Source organism: Propithecus coquereli, unplaced genomic scaffold (genome assembly GCF_000956105.1).
Source record: "Propithecus coquereli isolate 6110/MARCELLA unplaced genomic scaffold, Pcoq_1.0 Scaffold543, whole genome shotgun sequence".
NCBI classification, from domain to species: domain Eukaryota; kingdom Metazoa; phylum Chordata; class Mammalia; order Primates; family Indriidae; genus Propithecus; species Propithecus coquereli.
In genome coordinates, this window is record NW_012151319.1 from 204,677 (window position 1) to 230,109 (window position 25,433).

The 25,433-nt window shown below is 35.6% G+C and overlaps 1 protein-coding gene across 1 annotated transcript in view; it reads left to right on the plus strand.

Moving 5' to 3' along the window:
• The first annotated feature begins 2,649 nt into the window (after positions 1 to 2,649).
• The window catches only part of TENM3 (teneurin transmembrane protein 3), a 216,801-nt gene continuing 194,017 nt past the window's right edge, over positions 2,650 to 25,433 (plus strand). Inside the window, exon 1 of the mRNA XM_012657467.1 lies at positions 2,650 to 2,882. The gene's annotated coding sequence lies outside the window, so the exon portion shown is untranslated. The remainder of the gene's footprint in view (positions 2,883 to 25,433) is intronic.

A 25,433-nucleotide genomic window follows, 5' to 3' on the forward strand; every position in this document is an offset into this window, starting at 1 on the left:
CTGCTGCATTAGCCTGTGTAGACCGCTGGAAAGAGCATGAATCTTCGAGTGGTGTCGTGTACATTATGAGTCCTCAATAAATACCTGCAAAATGAAAGAGTGAATCTAGGGAAAGCCACAACAGCACATGTTTGAAACTTTAATGGAAGGTTTTCCCATAGGTTATGTTTTGATTTAAGAATGAGAATTTTAAATTCAATCGACATGTGATGATAATTGATCTTAAAATCATTTAAATAAAAATCTTAATATCCATAATGCTTTATTTTACCATTTACACAATGCTTTCGCCTGTTGTTGACTTAGCATATCCCTAGAATGTAGAATCTAGATAAATGTTTGTGGGACGAATGGCTAAGTGTGTGAATGAATGAATGAGCGAGTGGATTTCACTGAATCCTTAGACTTGCACTAAGACCTAGACGGGGCAATACTATTTCTTACATCACACAGGAGAAAAGTGAGGCTCACTGTCATCACGCCTGGCACAGTCAGACTTAACTTTGGTATTCTGACTTCTAATATCCTGCTCTTGCGTCTACATTGTGTAATATCTAATATATAATTTCTTCCATATAATATATGTAAAGTATAATCCTATTCATTCATGGTGCCAACCTTAAAACCATGGGGTCATCTGACCCCATCGCTCTACTTCTTTTTAGGTATAGTCTTGTTATTTTTTCCTTTGAAATATTTCTCCCTTTTCTCTCTTTGTTTCCATTCCATTGATACTAACGTAGGCTAGGCCCACATAACTGCAACTTGCTCTGTTAAGCTATAAGCAGCTTCTTACAATGTCCCTTAAAGGCATCCATAGAGATTCTAATCATATGCACAGATGCTCAGAAGACAATGCTAATTAATTATATGATACCTGAATAATAAATCTTTCATGAATTTTAAACTGTTAGTTTCTTTTTTTCTGACACAATTACTACTATATGTGCTGTTTTAACCCTACCATTTCCTCAAAAGCTTATTTCAATCTAACTGAGATTTAGACATTCATAATTTTTCATGAACACTGAAGCATTGAACCAAGGAGGATTTCTGCAGTTTCTAGTATGGGAAACTTCAAGAATAGAGGCTCTTTCTATTGAAGAATAGAGTCTTTTTCTGTTAAAGAATAGAGAGCCTCTATTCTTGAAGTTTTCCATACCAGAAGCTGCAAGGAAGTAGCAATATTTTCATATGTTTAGGTATTATCTAATTTCAAGAGTGAGAAATGATTAGTTTTTAAATTATATGATATGGATTATTAGAGACCATTAGAAACACGCCATAATTACTGATGTTATATACTGTGGGAGGACTTATTTTTATCATTGTACCCTGTAAAGAGGTTTGATAATATACATTGAAACAATTATATACTATGTATTCATTTCATGAAACCAGAATTACAATGTTAGACTATGTTATCTGGCTTAACAATCACTACTACAGTTCACATTGTAAATGAAAGATAGTCCCTGTGTTTCCTATTCTCCTTTAATACATGCATTTATATTAATAGCATGATTTAATATATCACTTTAAAATTATATTGCATTTTGAACTACATTTAGTCAAAAATTGACATCTTATGTGTGTGGAACCATAATAAGTTTAGCATTAAATTAAGGAGTCATCTATCTGTTTGGTAAAATGTAGTCTTTGTAAATTCTAGCATGTCCAAAGTGAGGTAATGAGATTGAAAAATAAGTCTCAGATGTTCCATTAATTTGTAAATTTTAACTTATGACTTATTAGCTTTAGGGAATTTTTCAGGACTTACAACACAGCATCATGTTGATATTTTGAAGTTGCTGGATTCTTTATGACTCTGATTTAAAACAAAATATTTGTACCACTGACATAGAAGCATGCGTCTCTCTGGTCACCTATGACTTACTCCAAAATGTAGTTATACTGCATACTGTGAAATTGGAAAATCTGTTCTGTGTGTGTTCTAATGGATGTAACGGTCATTAAGTATATGAGTCTTCTGACGTTGTAATCAGATGTGATTCAGTCTGTTAAGTATCCATGAAACAACATCTGCTTCACAGAGTGACCTTCTGCTAAAGAATACTTAGCATCTATTAGTGGATCATAGTGCAGATCTGCCTTATTTGAAATGCACTAAACTAGAGTAGTCTACTGCTGTTTAGCAACTAGCTTGTAATAATTTATTGCAGTTAAATAAAGCTTAAAAAAACTCCATTAAATAATTACGGGGATTATATGCATTTCGAAAACCTTTGTGTTCTACTGAAATTACCCATTTAATTTCAGGGTTGGTTTGTTAAAAAAAGCTGAAATCTAAAGGCACATTAGGGGAGCTGTCAGATGCTGTTTTCTGTAGGTGTTAACAAAACCAGATGAAAAAAAAAAATCTGAAACAAATTAAAACCAAAAGCAATTTTACCATCTGTTGTATATTAATTAGAACTTTGCGTATCAAGGGTAAACTTGCTCTTAGAGAATGTCACTGAACACCCGCTTAATAGAATAATATGCAAATTTATTAGATTATAGATTTATATGCAGTTTTTAATTCTAATTCCTCTGCGATGGATTTCCAAGAAATTGGTAGTACATATAGATATGTATATACACATACATGTATATAATGAGTTTTCTTTATTTTTTCTTTCAGAGCAACCTGCAAACAATCAAGGCCAGTCTACCCTGCAGCCTTTGCCACCGTCCCACAAGCAGCACTCTGCACAGCATCATCCATCCATCACTTCTCTCAACAGAAACTCCCTGACCAATAGAAGGAACCAGAGTCCGGCCCCGCCGGCTGCTTTGCCCGCCGAGCTGCAAACCACACCCGAGTCCGTCCAGCTGCAGGACAGCTGGGTCCTTGGCAGTAATGTACCACTGGAAAGCAGGTAACTCCTCAATGGGAGGCTTTCAACCATTTGATTATTAGGACCACGGGATGTACCTGCACGGAAAATGCATATTCTATAATAGTCAACAAACCATGTTTTTTAAAACGTCTAAAATTTTAAAATAAACTAGTTCAACCCTTTTCTCACTAAAAGAAGTTTACTACTCTTATATACTCCGTGTTTTGTCTGCTCTAAGACCAGTTCCAGATTGATGGTAATTTTTAGTTGCTGGGTTAGTGAGCTTGCCCACTCTTTTCACACATTTTGTTCCCTACGGGAGACGAGAAAAAATTTCTTCAGTGAAATTTTTCCTTACTACTGATTTTTTTTTCTTATCTACAAATTATCAGGCATGTGGAGAAAAGGATGGAGTTATAAAATGTGATTCTCAGCCCCATTTAATGAACATGTCTAGTATCTACTTGGTTCTAGACTTCTGTACCTTCTGAGACTGTATTTTGTCCATTATGTCAGAAAAGCATAGTGGAGTCCCAAGTATCATACTTAAGGACAAGTCGGATGATCTTTGTTAAGGGTATTGTAGTTTCTTGCAATATGAGGGAGATGGGACCTACTCTCTAAAGCTCCTTCTAGCATTGTTTTCTAAGACACTCCTTTCCTTCTTAGTTCTTTTAGAAAATTCTTCCTTATAACAAACCGAAATCTCTATCCCAGAAACGTCCATCCTCTGGGTGTAACCTGGAACTATGCAAAACAATTTTGCCCCCATTTCTATTTGATGGCCCACGGGCTTTTCCGTTTTTCAGAGGCTTCGCCAGCTTAATGGTCCTTCTCTGGGTACACATTGGTGTTTCAGTGAGATTCGTAAGTCATGTCTAGCAAAGGCTGGCTCACACGCAGTCATCTGCTCACTTAAAAAAAGTATAGATCAGTAAAAGCTATTTTGAGCTAATCCATTTCATTATTAAGTATCTCCTGGTACATAAAATTTCACCTTCTTTCTCTAGACAGAACCTCAGCCCTCAGAGTCTCCTTTAAATTACGATCTGCGCACGTGCTGAGCGGTGTCTTACCTTATTGGTCTTCCATTGGCAGCTTTGCAGCAAGGTTCCCCTATCATTTCTGTTTTTCTTTATTTCTTCCCTGCCGTAAGCTTCCATTAGGCTCAGAGAAAAAGAATCATCAGCATGTAAAAGCCAGAAAATAGAGGACTCTGGATCCCTTGAGAGAATGTCTCTCCAAATGCCCTGCCCTGTAGAGCCTCTGGCTAACTTCAGCATTTAAATTAACTGCTGCATGAAGACACTGTCTCACAATGAAAAAATCGCTATTTCTTGCCACTGGATGTATGATCTAAACCAATTCTGCCCTGAGGATGAGCTGGCAGGAGGTCCTCACAGTTAGTTGTCAACAATAAAAATCTTTCTGTCTTTTCTTTTACTCTTGACCTAAGAACAAGGTTCCAAAGAACTCTTATCTTGTTATCTGTAGTGTCAGCCAAGAGTAGTTGAATTTTATTGTTTATTTTATATTACTGAACATTCTTCTGGGAGAAATTAGAAAGAGAAAGAACAGGAAAAGTAGGCAAACAGCAGATTTCTCTTCACTTAAGACTGAGTCATGTATACAGTTTTTTTTCCCTCACTTTATTAACACAGACAGCTAAATTTACTCAGTGTCATTAATTAGCACACACTGAACAAGTAATCAACACTGATTCACTATTGTCATTTGGAAAAATTTTATTAGGAACAAAGTAATTTTCCAGTTGAGTCCTCAAATTGAATATGGATAATTACATTGTAGTTGACAATAATTGTTTTGACAAATATTTATGAAATATGTCACATTAAATCATAAGAAATGTGTTTGATTTTAGTGATGTTATATAGCACAAAAGCCTCAAAAACTGTCAATAGAGTTAGCATTCCTTGAAACTGTATCTCACAGTGAAGAGATTTGGAATAATTTTGAGAATGATAAGCTGTGTCCTTGTTATTCCTCGTATTTCACTAACAAATTTTGATTGATGGAAGGTTAAGGAAAGAAAGTATGTGGTTAGAAGAAAATCCACTGTAGCCATGTGTGAAATTATTAGCTGATTTCTCTGTATTCAGACCATATAAGAAGTCACTCCCAGTGTGAGGAGTTACTGAGATTTTCTTCCATTTCAAAATAATACCATTAATGAACCATCAATGAGATTACATTATATAGTTCCATAAACTGACCTAGGAAGAAAATCAGGTGATATGATCTCACTGATAAATATAAAGAATAATAAATCTAAAAATCATATATCATGCTAACACATCTTAATACGTAGAACAGATTTGTTGTTTTCTTGTTATCCAACGTTCACATCTTACAGTGTTGCTAATCAAAAGAAATGGTATATCAATTTGCAGGTACTCAGTGAGTCAACCTAAGCAGCGATGTGAAAATCTCACACTGTACTGACACAGTACTGCTGTGGTTTCTTTAATAGTCTCACTTGGTTGGAACTCTTGAGGTGAAGAACCAGTCTTATTTATCATTGATTTTTCCTTTTTTAGTTAAGGTTCCCTATTGAGTATGATTCTCAGGCTCAGTTTCAGCTACATTAACAACTTTATCCAGACTTGTGTCTGCCTTCAACTATTTTTTTAATCTAGTGTATAGTTTCATCTTTGGCAATTATTTCAATTTATATATACTCATTAATTCTCATTTTTCTGAAACTGTCATATAAAGTTATAAGCTATAAAGTATAAGATTCAGTTATGTGTAAATACGAATCTAGATTTTTTTTTCTGTCTCTTCGCTTTTCTCTTTTCAGCACATATTGATAACAGTTGGTTACAAAATGGCCCGTAATAATCCACGAAAATCTCAGTAATTTGTAGACTTTATGTGAATTGGCAGAAAAGATATAAAAAATTTTGTACCCTGTCCCGTATGTTTCAGTATAGCTTTCATTTTGATATATTAGAAAGCATTTTTTTTTTTTTTACCGGTTTCTTGCTTCCATAAAAATATTTATTTCCTTTCTCTAATGAATTTAGCATGTGCTCCTGCTGGAGACAATCGATATGTTGTGGGCTGTACATTTCTACTCAGTAAATAGAACAGTTCTATTCTATAATCTCCTGTGACTTTCAGATCTCCTAGATTCACATCAAGAGGCAAATAAGCATTTGTAGTGTATAAGCATATCCTTATTATCTCATCATTTTCTATTACTTACAATCAGTGCCTATATATAATACCAAATACTTGCTTACAATTTTTCTGAAAATTCTTTTCATTTGAGCTCACTGTTTCTTATACTTTGGATCATTCACTTTTAGGGCATTTGATAGCCTATAGCTTGTCCTTTGTTTATTTTGTATTTCAGCTGCTTCAGTGTGTAATAATAGCTGCTACAAGAATATAGAGCGGCTGAAGAAAAGCTTAGAATTGACCCAGTGTAGCAGCAGCACTTAAAGGTGTAGTACAGGAACTCGCACTGAGAAGCCCTGACCTTCAGCAATTGTAAAGTTAATTGCCTGCAAGTTCCTCATTTATATATGCGAATTAAGTAGCTTAATAGTTACCTATTAGATGTTAACAAAATGGTTCATTTGTAGCCATTTAATAAAAGATTTATTAAAGTCTTGTTTGATTATGAAGTCTACTTTGGCTTTGATAGTTCATTAGCTATGTTCCCATAGCTTTTTACCTTGCAGTTCAGTAATGCTTTGCTAATTATTAATGTATGAAATTGCATATTAAATTACCTCTTTATTAGTGCATTTTTTTGTTTAAATATTGAGACATCCTGGGCTGCTGTAATGTGAGATCAATTGTTACGTCTTTAAAAAAATAGAATACCTAAACAGTATTCTATAGAAGTATTATTTACTAAACTAAGATATTATCCTATTTTCCTTCTTTTATCTTCACTTTAAAATGGTTCTAGGGAAAGGCAAGATAATCATACAAACACCAGGTCTCGGTCAGCCTTGCCTTTAATAAGTGTAGGCATTATGTACACTTAATAAGTGTATACATTGTAGTCCTGTGGCACCAGGGGAAAACTTTCCTAGTTGGAAAATTGTACACACACCCCCCCCTACTTACTGATAACCAACTACCATTAGCAAGGTAGTAAGTAGTAAGATCCCCCATCATTAAAGATAGAGCTTTAAGTAAAATGTGCCTGGGGAGGTAGCCCATTGACTTAAACCGACTGACTGATGCCATATCCTTTTGTTAAAGGTAGCTTGGGGAGACCCAAGGGTACCTATGGGGAAAGAGGATATCGCAGAATATGGAAAACACATGGAAAAATGAAGAAGCTAAGGTTACTGAACACAAATTTCAAAATTGCACTTGGCCTAAGCTAAGAAATTCTTAATCTTTGAGAGTTTCACCATAACCATTTAAAAAAAAAAAAGAGTAAACGCGTCTAAAATTACATACTAATGAGTAGTAGAAATCGGTTGCATTCTTGGTCTCTTGAAATATGGCACCTTTAATAATTTACACTATTTCTTAAAAGGCCCGTAAGGGGATATGGTGCATTTGTAAGAATAATAGGAAGAAACAGGAAATAGGAGATGTGATATACAAGAATTTGCTAGGTAGTGTTTACCTTTAAAGTATATTAAGTTCAAGTTGTATTATACTCAAGTTGTGGCTTAAAAACCTTTGTTTCAGTGAGAGGAGGATAAATGAGGAAACTACTGTAGGCCTAATTCAGTACCTAAGCTCTGTGGTGACCATATAATTCATCATCAAAACCAGGACGCTTTGAGAGTGAAGGGAGGCAGCATGAACGGCGACACTGGAACTGCATCATAAACCGATGCTATCCTAGGCAGAGAGGAACACCTGATTATTACACTAAGTTTTATTCCCAAGAAATTGTCTTACCCTAAGGCAGATAAGAATCCAAAATCAAAGGAGAGAAGCAGCCTTTGGTTGAACACAGGCGTGACTCCAGGCTTGAACTTTCCCAGTTTCTATTGCTAACTTGCAGCCAATGTTTAGCCTTTTGTTGACTCCCTCCACAGAGAAAGCTTCTGTTGGCCTCCAAAATATGTAGCTCCTAAATTAATATGTAAAATATTTGTCTTTATTTTCTTCTCACATTATCAAGAGAATTAAGAGGGAACATATATTGAAGACAGCGTATTGAATGAAATTTTATTCAAGAAATTCAAATCTGATTGTTTAAATGTAAAATATTAGATTTAAACGTAACATATATTCGTAAAAATGTAAAACAATTGTAAAATTTGGTCCTGAGTTTACTCAAAGAATGAAATCCATGTGTCTTCAGCAGCATTATAATCTGGGTTTCCAAAACCATTCTCTTACGCAGAAGTGGAATCCTTATTCCAGGAAAGTTTGAGATAAAGATTCAAAGATGATTACTAAGAAAACAGAAGTATGATTTTTTAAATGTAAGGATTATTATTAACCAATTATAATGCTATCGTCTCAACTTAGTTGTTTAGCAGGCATCATACCAATAATTAAAATGAGAAAGTAGGCTGCAGACTAATAGTAGCTTTAAGATGAAAGTTATTCCCAGGAGTCAATATTGATATATATTCTAATTAAAATATAGTAGATGTGGTAGGGCTACAAAACACAGTTTAGCATCATGAGAAGAGCATATGCTTTGGAATCAGATAGATCCAGTTTTTACTCCTAGATCTACCCATTTCTGTCTATGTAATCATCTACAAATTATTTAAATCTGAGATCAGTTTCCTATGCAATAATATTATCTACTCAAAATAATGTCGTGACTATTAAATGAAATAATGTGTCACCTGGCACATGATAGGTGTTCCATAAATATTTTTAAAATATCTAGCAAATAATAATAACAACAATTGTGTAGGGTAAGGGCATCTAATTGGTTAACAGTTGAACAAATACCTATTATCAGCAGGTAGCTCTTTCTTCTCTCCAAATAATAAGAAAAGCACGTGTCTTACCTGGGATATTTATGTCTAATTTATTTTTATGTGTTAGGTAGGCAATGCATAGAATTAAACCATGATTAATTTTACCAGAATAAAATCTTTTGCTAATTCTCACAATTCCTGTCACTTAACAAAAAGTAGGTGAATTTTTGTAGGTAGGAACCCCAAGTCTGTTAATTTTGTTCTTGAGAAGAAAAAAAATCTTCCAATGATAATGAAAGGCAACTATTCATATCCTTGGAACATTTAATTAACTAAAGTAATAAATGTTTGGAATGAATCAATAAAAGCCTTGATAGATGCATTGTCTTCACGTCAGTCAGAAGTGAGACCCCAGTTTTATTTAAGGTATTGAAATCTTTGGAGTCTTTTGTGCACTATGAAGGTGCTGTACAATAGAGTGGGAGTGTTATTTTGTTTAATCAGAGTGAACCAGTTTCTTTTTAAAAGCAATTAAGACACCAAGAAAGTATGCATTAATTATTTGCTATAAGCCGTAAATGATATTTGAAAGCATAATTTCAATAAATTGCAAATACTATATACTTTGATAATTTTAGGTTTTAGGTAGCCAGTAATCTGTATAAAATATTGATATCCGATAACCTTAATTTTCATGGTACCTGGGGAAACAAATTCTTAATTCTAACACATTTCTAGTAACTGCTCTCTGAACATGATCACAGTAAAAGGTCCTTGATGCCTTTAGTCTGGACATAGTCAATAATTGTGATTTAACCGTTATCTTCTTCTGAACATGACCTATCATTTTGAAGCACCTCTCTTCCTCTTCCTCAGCAACTGTTTTGAGGCTTTTTTAAAAATCCTTTTACCCTTTACTAATATTGTCTGTGAATATTGATGTGTGTGTGTTCATATATATGTATGTATATATGTTCTACTTAGCATCATTGCTTCTTGGTGATTTTATCTTTTCTGAGAATTAATTTTGTTCAATTTTAAAACTGTTTTTCTGTGGAATTTCATCCTCTGGTTTCATCATCAATTAATATAGACCATCAAAGGTAATTGCTTATCTTTTTCTGCATTTCTTCACTTTCCCTTGACATACTTTTGCCTATTTTATTTCTTTCTCCATCAATTTCAAAAGCATGTTTTCTCTTATACCATTCTCAGAACCCTTTCTTCTTATACCACAAGATTAAATTCTAGGACATGCAATTAACCAAATAAGCTTAATAAATTGTATTTTCTAACCCCTATGATTCTGTTATGACCCTCTTTATGCTTTCTTAGCATCTCACCTCATATTCTGAACCACTTAAAATGCTACTACCAGAAATCATCTTGTTCCAGTTATATCCTGCACTGATGTAATATTGCTACTTTCTGATTATGGTGTACTGGAAAAAGCACTTGTTTGGGGAAGGGCAGATCTGGGTTAAAATCTCAACATCATACTATCTGTGTAACCATGGGCAGGGTACATGTACATTTTTATCTTGTGTTTCCATAAAATGGGTTTGGTAATACTTCACAGAGACTTTAGAAGGCTTCATTGAAATGTCATATGTAAAGTACCTGGCACTTCAGGTTCTTTGCTTTTCTTTATTCCTTTCTTATGCTATATGTTTAAAAGAAAAACAATTAATTTAGTAATTATTACAGGTAAACGACAACTACCAAGGCAGTAAAGATTTGATAAAAGCAATGGTAACTTCCAAGAGTTTACATGTTGATTAATTTTTGTGAACAATTATTATAGATAGCTTTTATAGCTCTGGAGATTTTTTGATAGTAAAAATGATCACTAAATTCTTAATTTACTTTAGCTGACTTCATAGAGGAGATAAACTGTGAAGTAAATTTTCAAAAACAGCATTTGTTTTAGAAAAAATTAACAGTGATAGCCAAGTTTAGTGAATACATATGGTGTATGTTTTTCCATTCTTTAGACACTTCATTTGGGAGAATGGTCTCCAGTTTCATCCAGATTGTTACAAAAGGCCTTAATTCATCCTTCTTTATGGCTGAGTAGTATTCCATAGCACCACATTTTGTTAATCCACTCATGAATTGATGGGCACTTTGATTGATTACATATCTTTGCGATTGTGAATTGTGTTGCAATAAACATTTAAGTGCAGGTGTCTTTTTGATAAAATAGCTTCTTTCTCCTTTGGATAAATACACAGTAGTGGGATTGCTGGGTCAAATGGTGGGTCTGCTTTTGGTTCTTTGAGAAATCACCATACTGTTTTCCAGAGGTTGTACTAATTTGCAGTCCCACCAACAGTGTATAAGCATGCCTTTCTCTCTGCATCCAGACCAGCATCTGTTGTTTTTGGACTTTTTAATAAAAGCCATTGTAACTTAGGTAAGGTGATATCTCATTGTGGTTTTGATTTGCATTTCCCTGTTGATTAGTGATGTTGAGCATTTTTTCTTACATTTATTGGCCATTTGTCTATCTTCTTTTGAAAAGCTTCTGTTTATGTCTTTTGCCTACTTTTTAATGAGGCTGTTTGTTGTTTTTTTGCTCATTTGCTTGAGTTCTTTGTACATTCTGGTTATTAGCCCTTTATCAGATACATAGCTTGTGAATATTTTCTCCCATTCTGTAGATTGTCTATTTGCTCTATTGATTATTTTCTTAGCTGTGCAGAAGCTTTAATTTAATCAAGTCCCATTAATTTTTGTTGTTGCCATGATTGCCTTTGCGGTCTTCTTCATAAATTCTTGGCCTAGGCTGATATCGAGAAAAGTATTTCCAACCTCTCCTAAAATTCTTATAGTTTCATGTCTTAGGTTAAAATCTGTTATTCATCATGAATTAATTTTTGTGAGTTGTGAGAGGTGCAGATCCTGTTTCAGTCTTCTACATGTGGCTATCCAATTTTCCCAGCACAATTTATTGAATAGGGATTCTTTTCCCCATTGTATGTTTTGGTCTGATTTGTCAAAGATCAGATGACAATATGAGGATGGTTTTATATCTGGGTTCTCTGTTCTGATCCATTGGTCTATGTCTATGTTCTTGGGTCAGTACCATGCTGTTTTGGTTACTGTAGCTTTGTAGTATAGTTTGAAGTCTGGTAAAATGATGCCTCCTGATTTGTTCTTTTTGTTTAAGTTTGCTTTGACTATTCAGGGTCTTTTCTGCTTCCATACAAAGTGCAGAATTATATTTTCTAGATCTGCAAAAAAATGACATTAGTATTTTAATGGGGATTGTGCTGAATCTATAAATCACCTTTGGTAGCATAGACATTTTAACAATGTTGATTCTGCCGATCCATGACCGTAATATGTTTTCCATTTGTTTACATCCTCTGCGATTTCCTTCTTCAGTGTTTTGTACTTCTCCATGTAAAGATCTTCCCCCTCCTTGGTTAAATATAATCCTAGGTATTTATTTTCTTTGTTGCTATTGTGAAAGGTATTGAATCTTTGATTTGATTCTCAGCTTAACTATTGTTGGTGTATAGGAATGCTACTGATTTGTGTACATTGATTTTGTAACCTGAGACTTTGCTGAATTTATTTATTAATTCCAGGAGCCTCTTGGTTGAATCTTTGGGATTGTCTAGATATAAGAGCATATCATCACCAAAGAGCAATAGTTTGACTTCTTCTTTCCCCATTTGGATACCCTTGATTTCCTTCTCTTATCTGATTGCTCTGGCTAAGACTTCCCACACTATGTTGAACAAAAGTGGAGACAGTGGCCTTGTCTGGTTCCAGTTTTAAGTGGGAATGCTTTCAATTTTCCCTGTCCAGTATGAAGTTGGCTTTGGGTTTGTCATATATGGCTTTTATAATATTGAGGTGTGTTTCATCTATGCCTATTTTGTTAAGAATTCTTATCGTAAAAGGGTGCTGAATTCTGTGAAATGCTTTTTTCTGCATCTATTAAGAGGATCATATCAACTTTGTTTTTGCTTCTATTTATAGATTTGCATATGTTGAACCATCCTTGCATCTCTGGGATGAAGCCCACTTGATTGTGGTGGCTTATTTTTTGATGTGCAGCTGACTTGGGTTTCCAAGTAATTTATTGAGAATTTATAGCATCTATGTTAATTAAGGGATATTGGTCTATAACTTTCTTTTTTCTTGTATCCTTTCCTGGTTTTGGTATCAAGGGTGATTATTGGCATAATAGAATGCTTGAGGAGGATTTGTTCCTTCTCTATGTTATGAAATAATTTCTGCAGTATAGGTACCAATTCTTTGTAGGTCTGGTAAAATTCAGCTGTGAAACCATCTGATCTGGGCCTTTTTTTGGTTGGGAGGTTTTTTATTGCTGCTTCAGTTTCATTACTTGACATTGGTCTGTTCAAGTGTTCTATTCCTTGCTGATTAAGCCTAGAAAAGTTGTGTGTTTCCAAGAATTTGTCTGTTTCCTCAATGTTATCACGTTTATGTACATAGAGATTTTTATAGTATTCAGGGATGATATTTTGTATTTCCATGGTATCAGTTGTAATATCTCCTTTTTTTATTTCTGATTGAGCTTATTAGGGTCCTTTCTTCTCTGTTTCTGGTTAATCCAGCAAGAGACCTCTCAAGTTTGTTCACCTTTTCAAAGAACTAACTTCTTGTTTCATTAATCTTCTGTATAGTTCTTTTGTTATTGATTTCATTTAGTTTTGCTCTGACCTTAGTTATTTCTTTACTTCTGCTAGGTTTGGGATTGATTTGCTTTTTCTGTTCCAATTCATTGAGACAATTCATAAGATTGTTGATTTGTAATCTTTCTGTCTGTTGGATGTAGGCATTTATGGCTATGAATTTTCCTCTTATGACTGCCTTTGCTTAATCCCACAGATTTTGATAACTTGTGTCTCTTTTGTCATTTAGTTCAAGCCATTCACATTTATTCAAAGGATTGATAAGTGAGGTGGATCTGTTAGTCCCATTGAATAAGACTTTATTGCTTTGTTTTACCTCTTGAGGCATTGTGATATCCCAGCCCTGACCTTTATCTTTTGGGTGATTTTACAATGGTGGGTATCTATTGTGCTGATTCATGTATAATGCAGTTCTGGATACTTCCTGTAGGGCATGTCTGGTCTTGTCAAATTCCTTCAGTGTTTGCTTGTCTGAGAAAGTCTTTGTTTCTTCCTCATATAAGAAAGTTAGTTTTGCAACATACAGAATTGTAGGCTGGCCATTATTCTGTGTAAGAAAACTGAGAATGGGGCTCCAATCCCTTCTGGCTTGCAAGGTCTCAGTTGAGAAGTCTGCAGTTAGTCTGATGGATTTTCCTTTGAAAGTTATTTTATGTTTTTGCCCCATGGCTCATAGGAGTTCCTCCTTCATGTTGACTTTGGCATTCTGATGACTGTGTGTTTTGGTGATTGCCTCTTTGCAATGAATTTCCCAGGTGTTCATTGAGCTTCCTATACCTGGATGTCTAAATCTCCAGTAAGACCAGGGAAGATTACCTCAATTACTCCCTCAGATAGGTTTTCCAGCCCTTGTGCATTTTATTCTTCACCCTCAGGGATGCTGGTGATTCTTAATGCTTGGCCATTTAACATAATTCCATATTTCTTATAGGATTTGTTCATTTTTCTTCATATTCTGTTGTTTATTTTTGACAGACTGATTTAATTTGATAGAGTTGTCTTCAAGCTCTGAGATTCTTTTTTCTGGCTGGTATAGTCTATTCTTAAAACTTTCTACTATTTTTGGTATTTCCCTAAGTGAATTTTTCATTTCCAGAAGTTCTCTTTGGTTTCTGTTAATATGTTGATTTCTTTAGTGAATTTTTCATTCATTTCCTGAATTGTTTTTCTGGTTTCTTTGAGTTTGTTTTCTATTTTCTGTTGGATTTTGTTTAACTTCCTTACAATCCATATTTGGAATCTTTATCTGTCATTTCATTATTTTCATTTTGGCTGGTATCCATTGCTAGACAGCTGGTGTTTCCTTTTGGGGGATGTCCTTATGCCATGATTTTTCATACTTCCAGAGTTCTTTTGCTGATTCCTTCTCAGCACTTGTAAAAGAGTGTCTGTAGCATATGTTTGGTAAGAACCTTGGCTTTGCTTGTGGGTGCTTTGATGGCGATGTAGGTTATGAATGGACACCTTGATTATAGATATCCTTAATGTGGTGGTTTCCTAGTCGCTAGTAGTTCGTAGGCTGTAGCAGTGGTAAGCTACATGCATGGGCAGATTCCCTGTCGCTCTCTGATGTGGGAGGATGGAGGTCTTTGGAATCCTTTCTCTTTCCCCAGCTGTGTGGTCTTTGTAACAGTGTGGATTGTATTGGCACGCCCAGTTTAATCTCTGAGACAGTAGTAGGTCATGCTTGTGGGTAAGAATCAACCACACCTTGTATAACTGAGTCAGTAAATGCTGTAAAAAACCATGCAAATTGACCTCCCTGTCAGTAGGTTGGTGCTTGCCAGAAGAAACAAGCTGTAGTATTGTTTTTGGGACCTGTAACTGGCTCTGGCCCCTCAAGAGAAGCACTGGAATGTCCCAGGTGGTAGGTGGGGCCTTGGGACTTCCAGGTGAGTCCTTCTTCTCTGCCACAGCAGAGGTGAAGGGGGGAGGCGGGCGGGGCTAGGTTGGATGAGCTTACCCTCAAGCTCCACAAAAGCTGTTAAGGTAGCTGTTTTGGCAGGGATCAAATGTCTGCTCCCAGCTTCTGGGGAATGCCACCAGGGATGGGCTGGAGTGGCCCCACCCAGTCAGAAATTCTGCCTGTGTAGGTGGAGCCATATGAGATTCGCTATCTGGCTGTCAGGAACAGATTTCACCCTTTTCCCGCCTCTCCTGCTCCCTCTGGGATCTGCCAGCACGCACGTGCTTAAACTATCTGAGCTCCCCGACAATGGTGCTGTGGGCTGGGAGCTTCCCTGTCCAGGATACCACCCTAGGCTGAGAGCACAGCCTTCCTGTGGGGCGAAGGGTGCTCCATGAATATGCCATGGCTGGGACCCACACTGCACTCTCTTTTAAGTTCTGCCCATGCAGGCTCCCTCACCTCCCGAGATTAGTTCACAAATCTCCTCTCCATGCCCCTGAGCAACACAATCGAATCCTGGGGTATGGGATCTGGTCTGTGGGGCCATCCCTGGGACCCTGCAGATCAGTCCCTGACCATGCCAGGGAAAAGTGTGCTAGTCCGTAGTTGCCTACGGGGTGCTCAAGCAGGTTTGATGTCCCTCTGCTTCAGGGTGTGCCCTGCTCTGATGGAGCAGCCAGACAGACAAGCAGCACCAGGGAGGGCCAGTGAGCCGGGAGCTCACAGTCCGAGCATCCCTTAGTCCATTGCAGGTCTTTAGGAGGAGAGGTTTGAGCCCCTCTCTCTGTGGAAGCCCCAGTGTGATATATATACCAACAGAGGGCAAGTAGCAGCTCCTGAGAGCCCTGGCTCAATGGTCTCTCTCAGCAACTATGGGCAGGGTTGGGGGAGGGGAAGAAAAGAGTCTGCATGGAGGAAAGATAGCACTCTTGTCATCGCTGTCCCTCTCTGGAAGACAGCCTACTCGGAATGTCCAGGATCTGGCGTCACACAGATCTCCCAGTACCCACCAGCCCCTTGAGGCTCCTGAAGTCTGGGCTGTTTTGGGGAAATGTTTTTGTGGGAACAAGCAAGACAAAAACTGAGGCCGAACTCCCCTGGGGAGGACAAAGGCACACAGTGGGTGGAGAAGCAATGTGGCTCCTGCCGTCTCTGCTTGGGTCTGTGGTGAGGGAAGCACCCCAAGGAGGCCGACAGCCTGATGCTTCGTCCTCATGAAGCTCCCGGTTCACTGGCAGGAGCTGCTCTTGGACTCATGAGAGTAGAAAGGCTCTCCAGCAGCTCAGGAGCCTGCTGACTGCCAGGGATGCGAGGGAGGAAGAAACAAACCTCTCCACCTACCCTTTTCACAGGACTCCACGCCTCTCAGCGTTGTCCTAAGCTGCTATCTTGCTCTTCCTTGTTCTGCTCTGCAACTTCTTCCTGTAGAGTCTCTTGTAGGTTCTGGCACTTTTCCCTCAGAAATATACCTGATCTATGATTGTTTGTTTGTTTCTTTTTCATCTAAAACTTTTCCTTCTTTCTGAGACAATCTTGCAGCTGGTGCCTCTGGTCAGCCATCTTGTCTCTCCTCAACATTTTTCAATCCTAACAAGTATATAAACATTTTTGTTGACATTTGGCTAATTTCTCTAAAGTCTACTCTGATGTTCTGGGTTTCATTTTCACACTTTTAAATAAACAAAAACAAAACCCACTAAAATACCATAGTTAGCAGACTTTTAAGAAGTTTAGAAAATTAAAAATTGTTACAGATAACATACATTGTTTTTTGTAACAGAATTACATATTGATGGGACTCTGTCCAAATGTAAGTTTTCAAAGTATTTTCTCTGAACTAAGGGTTTCTTTAGAGAAGCAGTACTGTCTTACTGTTTCTTGAACACTACCTTAACTTGAAGGGACAGATGATATTAATTTTTTCAAAAATTTATTCTTGGTAGCATGCTACTGACATCACTTCTCATCACAGAAAAGATCAGCAAAATTGGACCCTTCTCCTTTTTGTTTATGTAACTCATTTTTAAGGTTTGTAACTCTTCAGGTACTTTGCCATGAGATAACTGGCTAACATCTGTGTAATTAAAAAATATTTTCAAGATCACACTACAGCTCATCCCAAAATATTGTGAAGAATCTTGCATTTAAGTAAGCTTACACAATGTTTCAACAAAAACTAAAAGGTGAGGCCGTCACTGTCAACTCCTCTACTTGCTGGAACACTTACAGTTCTCTCGGGATACTCAGAGACATTAGTGACTTGCCAACAAAAGGTCTGAATATAGGTTCCACTATTGTCAGTGTATGAAATATTATAAAAGCCTAATATCTTTCTTATTTTTTAGATAAGAGATATATATACAAGTTTGATACATAGATAAATAGGAGTTTGATATATAGATAAATAGGAGTTTGAAGACTTTTTCTTATCTCACTAGTGTTGTTTTGTATATGAGTTAAGGTACATCATACAGACACTATATAAGTTTCATGGCCAAAAGACCTGGCTTTGTCCCTGTATAACCTTTGACAAGTTCATTCAATCTCAGTTCCCCATCTTAAAAAAGTAGATTTTATAATACACACACACACACACACACACACACACACACACACCACAACACATACTCTGTGGGAATTGTATAAAGTTTAAATTCAATAACATTTTCTTGGCACGTGGTAAATAGATGTTCAATAAGCTTTATTTAAGCCCCTTTTCACTGTTGGATTGTTTTCTGTTTGTTTTGTCATCTACTTCTTGTTCGCTGTCACATACGTACACGTCAGATTGATGATTGACTAGGGTTCCTTCAATATCTCTTACAACCAGAAATTCTTTTATTCTTCATAAACTTACATCAAACTGAAATCCTCTGTATTTAGCTCGCACTTCCTTCTCAAATTTATAGAAAGAATTCTGCTGAACAATTTTAAGCATAGATGTCCATCAATAATTAAGTGACTTAATAATTAAATAGATGAAGTCTTGTCCAAATAACACATAGGAATTTTAAGATGTTCTTTTTCATTTCCATTTTTATTTTAACATATTTAATATGTAATAACTGCCAACAGTAGATGTAATTAATATATTAAAACATGTAAGAAAATATCTAATGTATTCATACACTTGATGCATACTTCAATGGCTACTCCATTAAAATAACTAAAAAGTGAAACAAAGACTGTTAAGCTATTTTAGCTTATTTAATATTATGTTCAGTTCTTAACATTCCCAAATAAAATCTGTAACATGGTTTTGGTGCTTGATTATAGACCTAAGTTAAAATAAATCATGATAGAAATATTTTGCTTCATATTGTAGCCCTATCCATTTTATTCAACTGTGTTTATACTTAAATCTTACATAATCCCCCCTTTCTTAAAACTGTGAAAATAGTAAAGAACTCACAAAAATATATTCCAATCACCTAACACTCTCTAGAATTTTATTTCCCAGTTTTCAGAGATTAGTTAACACATGTCGTATTGACCATGAATATATTTTCATATTCATTATAATTATAAATTGATACAACCAATTAATAAAATGTATAATTACTAATATATTGATATTGAAAATTTTTATGTAAAAATTAAAAATAGTTTTTGTCTCAAACCATTTTTTTGTGGAATTACTAATAGTTCATATTAATTCAAGTAGCAGCAGTGAAATGTATCTTGTTTATAAGCTTTTCATTTAAGACACTTTTCTTGCTGAGATCACCTCCTAGTGTGAAAGTTTTCCAAAGATAATAGCACATCAATTCAAAAGTGTAATAGATTTGAGACCACAACATGCTATCAGCATGAAGAAGTACTTTATCAGTCTCACTAACTCACTGTGTCACAGCTAGAATCATTACATATTTGTTCTTTTGTTTTCACATCAAATATATAATTTACATTCTAATGTTGATTGCTTACTTGGGGCATGTTTAATTTTCTTATTTAAAATACTTTTCTTTAAGATGCATACCAGAATTAATTTTAGGTAATAATAAAAGAAGAGGCACTTTAGTAGGACTCTAAAATGTTTTCTTTTTGTAATTACATAGTATATTACTTACTATAAAACATTTATAATTACATTTATGATAATACCTTTATATTAGAAACAAAATAATCAATCCATCTTGAGCAAGTCCTGTCCAATTCTTAGAAAATTTACAGAGACACACATGCACACATGCACCTTTTCTAGAATTATCCTTTTAAAAAATTAATGGATTATTTTTAGTTAATTACTGACTCACTATAGGTATGTTTTATTATATCTTAGCTGTTTCACTTTTTTAATCAAGCCTTGAGACAAGCCTTTTCAGTTTTTAGATCCCGTTTGTGCATTTTTATTCTTAGTGATAGCTTTCATCAAGTACACTTCTGCTGCAGTGATCATTAAGTAAGTTAATTAAAACTACTCCTACTAATACTTTTTACTTTCCTTATACCAGTTAAGTACTTTTTAGGTTCTCCTGCTCACACCCTCAAAAGCATGTTTTAAAATAATTTATAATAATAATTCAGTGTGGGGTATTTTTTTCAATTATGCTGATATTCTGCTCCCTCTGAACCTTAGTAAGAGAGTTTTTGGTTTTTTTCCCATGATGTTGTTCTGTAGATAAGAAGCCATCACTGCTACAGCCTCTGTCAAGGTGTGCTGGTGCCTCGACTGTGGCCAGTACGAGGAACATCACCCTCATTGTCACTGCTTTGTCCTCAGCAGTTTCAAAGGAGAAAAGTTAGGGAGCAGGCATGTTATGCAGGAAAAAAAAAATTTCTTTTTTCTTCTCAAAATAGCAGATACGTGAAGGGAAAGGAGGTTATTTGTGTGTGTGTGTGCATACACATTGCATTTACAATATTTAGAATTGAGTTTTCCAGAAGAGTCTCTGCTAGTAAAGAGAATAATTAGAGGTAGCACTTTCCTTTTTATAAAAATTTGAATAAAGGTAGTAAATGAAACAAAATTTTTAGAGTAAAAATGAATATATAAAAACTACCCCAGCCAGAAAGTTTACGAGTAGAGGGATAGCTTGATCTGTATGAAGAAAGTAGGGAAGCATTTTGGGAAGCTATAAATGCCCAACGTAAATTATTAGCTAGACTTATACATGGCTCAGAAATCCAAGTATTGAGTTCAAAGAGAGAAGGAAAGAGAACCCCCTAATGGAGGTACTTGTGAAATAAGATACTGTGCTGATGAATGTTTTATAAGCAAATTGAAATATAGATACTATAGGACATGAAGAAAAACCAAAAGAGAATAGATGCTCGTCTCTCGTTTGGAGATAAAAGCCAACAAACACCGTAGATATTTTTTAAAAAGTAGCAATGACATTAGAAAGGATGAGGGAACCCATTAGGGAAAGCTTATTGAATGGGTGAAATTGAAAGGGAAGAATAAGAAAAGGGGGATGTTGAAAGTAAAAAATTCAGAGCGAGATGACATTAAGCAATGAAAACTGTTTAAGCCATTTGACTCAAGTCAGATGGATAGAGCCTTGTATTGTTCAAATTCCATTTGTTCTAAATTGATTACCAGCAGTGACTTTCTAAGCAGGAGTCTTTTGAATTGATTTTCTGATTTGTTAATACAATCTTGATGGGAGTCTTCAAGACTTGAGCCAAGAAACTAATGTGCTAATACCTTACTGCAGTGGTTCTCAAAGTGTGGTTCCCGGATCAACAACATCAGTTGCTGGGGTTTTACCCCCGACCTGTGTGTTTTAACAAGCCCTCCAGGAGAGTCTCATGTAAGCTAAAGCTTGAAACCCACTGCTCATGTTGGTGGCCTAACCGTGGACAACATAAGTTTCACACACCCTACCAAAACCTGTGATCCCCTATCAGTCTGGCTGAACCGTTTCCATGTAAAAGACAGGTAACTGCGGAATACCTTTGCAGGCTTATGCAGATGCTAGTGTGGGTGGGCTTCTCCCTGAACGTTCACAGCAGACTCTGCAATCTCTTCAGGAATCCTACAGAGCTGAGGGCCAGCATCTCCAGCTGCTGGAGATTTCTTTCCAAATAGCTAGGCTTTGAGCACAGTAAGTAATTGTACTGGATATCTCTGGATATCTTTTGAGAATCAGTTCCCAAAAGGTAAGGCAAACAAACAGAAAGCCAGCCTTGAATAAGAATGGGTAATTTTCTATACAGGCTTGCTTTCTTTAGTTTTCTGTTTAATAGGGGCCAGAAATTATGAATTTCCTTTCATCATTATCTAAAGCACTTCATTGAGATAAACTGTTTTTTCAGCTTTTTAATTAGTTATAAACACATTGCTAAATGTACATTTAATAATAATTAATAATGCAGCTGGTTTTGGACTTAAAATTCAAAATTTGATAGTGAAAATTCTAAAGACTGCGATAAGCACAGGTTTTAAGTGTTTCAAATGCTTGAGTAATAGTTAATATCTTTCAGGTACATTCTTTGTTTCTAATACATACTGACAAAGATTTAATAAATATACTCTTAATTACGGCCTATGAGTAACGGAGTGATAATAGACAATATGGAAGGCAACGCACAATAACAAGTAAATGTTATATATTTTAACAATTTTTTAAAGTATCTTATCTTAAAATGAGCTCTAGGCAAACCGTCCATTGTCTTGGCATCATCAAGTGACTAAAACTATTTTGAACCCAGTAGTTAATTTTAGCCTTCATATATTTCCAGGCAAATTTAATCCACAAGTGTGGGATTCATTTGCTTTAGATCTGAAAATGTCATTTTGGAAAAGTCGTTTGATGTTGAGGACATCTTGTGAGACCTTTAATAAGCCTCTTAAATCCAGAAAGTTATATTTTGCCAGAAGGAAAAGGAACCTGTACCTTAACATTTCCTTAGCTCATAAGTGAGAACTTTGGATATCGAAAAGGTTGCAGATTTGGCCAAATATAGCCAATCCTTCTCATTGGCACACTGTCTTTGAAATCAGAGCGTCTAATTTGAAGAAAGCAATCTATATTCTAAATAACTTTTTATTGATTTGTCTACATATGTCAGTAGAAAGCAGGACTTCAAGACATTTTATTTAAACACTTCACATTTAGTTTAATGTAAGTTACTCTCTTTGTTCAACAAAGAATGTAAGAAGAGGAAGAAAGCATCAATTTTCCTGTCTGGTAGTCCCTTTCTCCCTATAAGATGTAATAGATATTATTAAACAATAGAAATATTTTTTTAGGTGTCTGTATGTCACTAATAAATGTTTCAACAGTGCCTTAGGGACAGAAGCAGAACACTAACTATTAATACTACGCTCTCTTTATTCTGATCGTTTGCTTTGTTTGTTAATCTCTAAAAAGGTTTTTAATGCTGTATAAAACATTGAAGAAAACAGTTTTCTTTGAAGGATAACCACTTATGAAGTTAATCTAATTAAATTGTCATTCAGTAGTTGCACATTTTCTTTTTGACTTTTATTTTCTGTCCTAATCTTCCATTGAGGAAATGACTCAAACCACTTTGAATAATGCTACACCATATTTTCCAGGGATGCTTTTCTTTTGGGTCCCTGTAATTTTCAACTTATTAAACCATGTATTTGATATTAGAGGTAATATGATTATATTAATCCCCCAAACAAAAGACTAGTATTATCCCATTTTTTTCCTAGTGACTCTCATAAGCTTATAATTTAATTATTATAACATTTAATTTTTTTAGGATCTTTTTAATGAGCACTAATATATTGATATTATATATGATTATAATATAAAAGATGCATTTAAATTTACTCAAAAAATCTGATTATTTTGCCACTAAAAATCTTACGATGTAAGTTTTGTGCTTATTACTTTAAAAAACAAAATCAATCAAAAGTGTAGAGCATCTCAGGAACAAAGCATACTTTGGGTAAGAAATGGAGGAAAAAAAAAAAGAAAGCCAAACAACTTATAAGAAGCAATTGTGAGTGGCCTGGGATAGGAGTAGACGAGTAGACAGAAGTCACGATGGACATACAGAGGTAATTCCGTATACTGTGCAGGTTCAGTATTTAAAACATGACATTTCATTTGAGAGTAGAGATGAAAATGTTACTTTTGCATCTTCTCTGTGCCAAATAGATTAAAAGGGGGAAGTTGAGGTATAATAACACAGAACAACTTCTCCACTCTAGCAGAAAAGAAAAAGAAAAAAGAAAGAAATGCCCAGAAGGAACGAAGGCAGGATTCTCTGACAAGTTAAATACTGGGGGATGAGGGCAGGGGAAGCAGGCAGGAAAGAAGAGGAAGTAAAAATTACCCAAAGTTGCGCCAGTTAGATCTACAGGAGAGAGTGACGAAGCAATGACCAAGAAGGCAGGAATGGGGGCCCCAAAAAAGATGGGGAAATTCAGCCTTTGTCTTTGCTGATTTTAAATGTGCACACGACCTATGGAAATACACATTACAGAATTGGTTAAAAAATATAAGCTAGAGCGGAGGCAGAAGCTGAAATGAAAAGGTTGGTCTGAAGGCAGATCAACAAAGCAACAAATCTTTCAACTTAAAAAGACTAAAGAGCAACTATTCATTGTGCCTAATGTAGAATTACCCTTGCATTTATGTTTTAGCTGCTACGTAGCATTACAAGTTAATGATGCGGTGCAGTTCCACGGTTCTTGTCTTGTTGTTGTTGTTAAATAGGATCCCCCTCAAGATTCCAGAGCCACAAAGCAACTGTTAGTGTTCAGTGACCTTCGGCACCAGCTGTCTTTTGGGCTTTGAAATTGATTCTCCTCATCTCAGCCTCTGATAGCCGCTCTTCAAGTGTGCCTCTCTAGTCCATCACAGAGTGAAAACAGTGGCACAAATAGCTGAGGAACTGGAGGCAGGCTCACGCAGGGCATCATTAGCAACATCAGAACAAAAGGTGTGCTCCGTGTTAAAAAGAAGCTGCCGCTGCTGCTTTATTGCCTTATCCAATGGGGAATATTCGCACAGGTTCACTTTTTTCATTCCCAAATATGGTCTGAGAAGTAAAGAAAATTTCTGCCTTTACTCTGCAAACCTCATGTGGATGCCAGGTCAAAACCATATGTTTTTTACAGTAATTTTTGCAGGATTTTTTTTTTTACATGAGAAGCATATTCCCAAAGCTGTATGACTTGGCAAAGAGTCACGGGATGGGGAGGGAGACTAATGACGTACAGAAATGTATGCTTTATACAGAATTAGGCGATAAGATAATTTTCTTGTATGGAAAGTCATTGTATACTTTTCATATTCCTGAATTTCATTGTTCATTTATCTGTTCATTAAACGTTTGTAGAGTTCTAAACATGAAGTAAGAATGCGCTGGACCTTGAAATAGATTAAAAAGAAGTCCTGGGCTTAAAGATATATATTAATCACAATATGCACTTTGTCAGTGTTTTATACATTGTGATGGGAGAGACATCGCTGCCTTTGGAAAGAAGATATCCTGTCTGAACCCAAAACTAACAGAGTTCTACCACATGTTCTCTGCTATAGAAAATATGCTGACACAGATCTTTCCTACTATGTCTAAAAGGTTCTTACATGTATATTTTGAGGCCTGATTTTACCTGAAGGAATTAGTCCTCATACAAATGACACCCTTTGTAAACAGTTTCAAAATACATCACTTTAAACCATCTTTACTAATTCTTTCTTGCATACTAGAAAGCCATCTGACAGTATTGAAGACCAAAGATTTAAATTTATAATGCACTGGTCATTTGACTCTTCTTTCAGTATTTTATTAAATATAATCTTTCTCTATTTATTTTGCACGTGTATCGCCAAGGCCTAATCTGATGCTCATCTGATATGGGTAGTCATTTAGGCAGAGGAGGAGGACATGTATTTAGTACTTCTGAGATTTAAAGTCAGTGGCCAAAACAATTCTATTTTTTCTTGCAGCAACAAAAGTAAATTTATGTATTAAATAAATTGGAAACTCTTTTAAGGTAAAAAGGTTTTCAGTTCCACTAATATTGATGAAAAGCATATCTTAAAATATTAAATCTTTGTTTTCAAAAATATCTCAAAGTTGCATTTTCCTCTGAGAAAAATAATAATTTTATAGCAACTTAAGCCTAGTTCTTGAAGGAGTTCCTTGCCAGGATCACCAATCACATCATGTATTGATATCTCAAATGTTA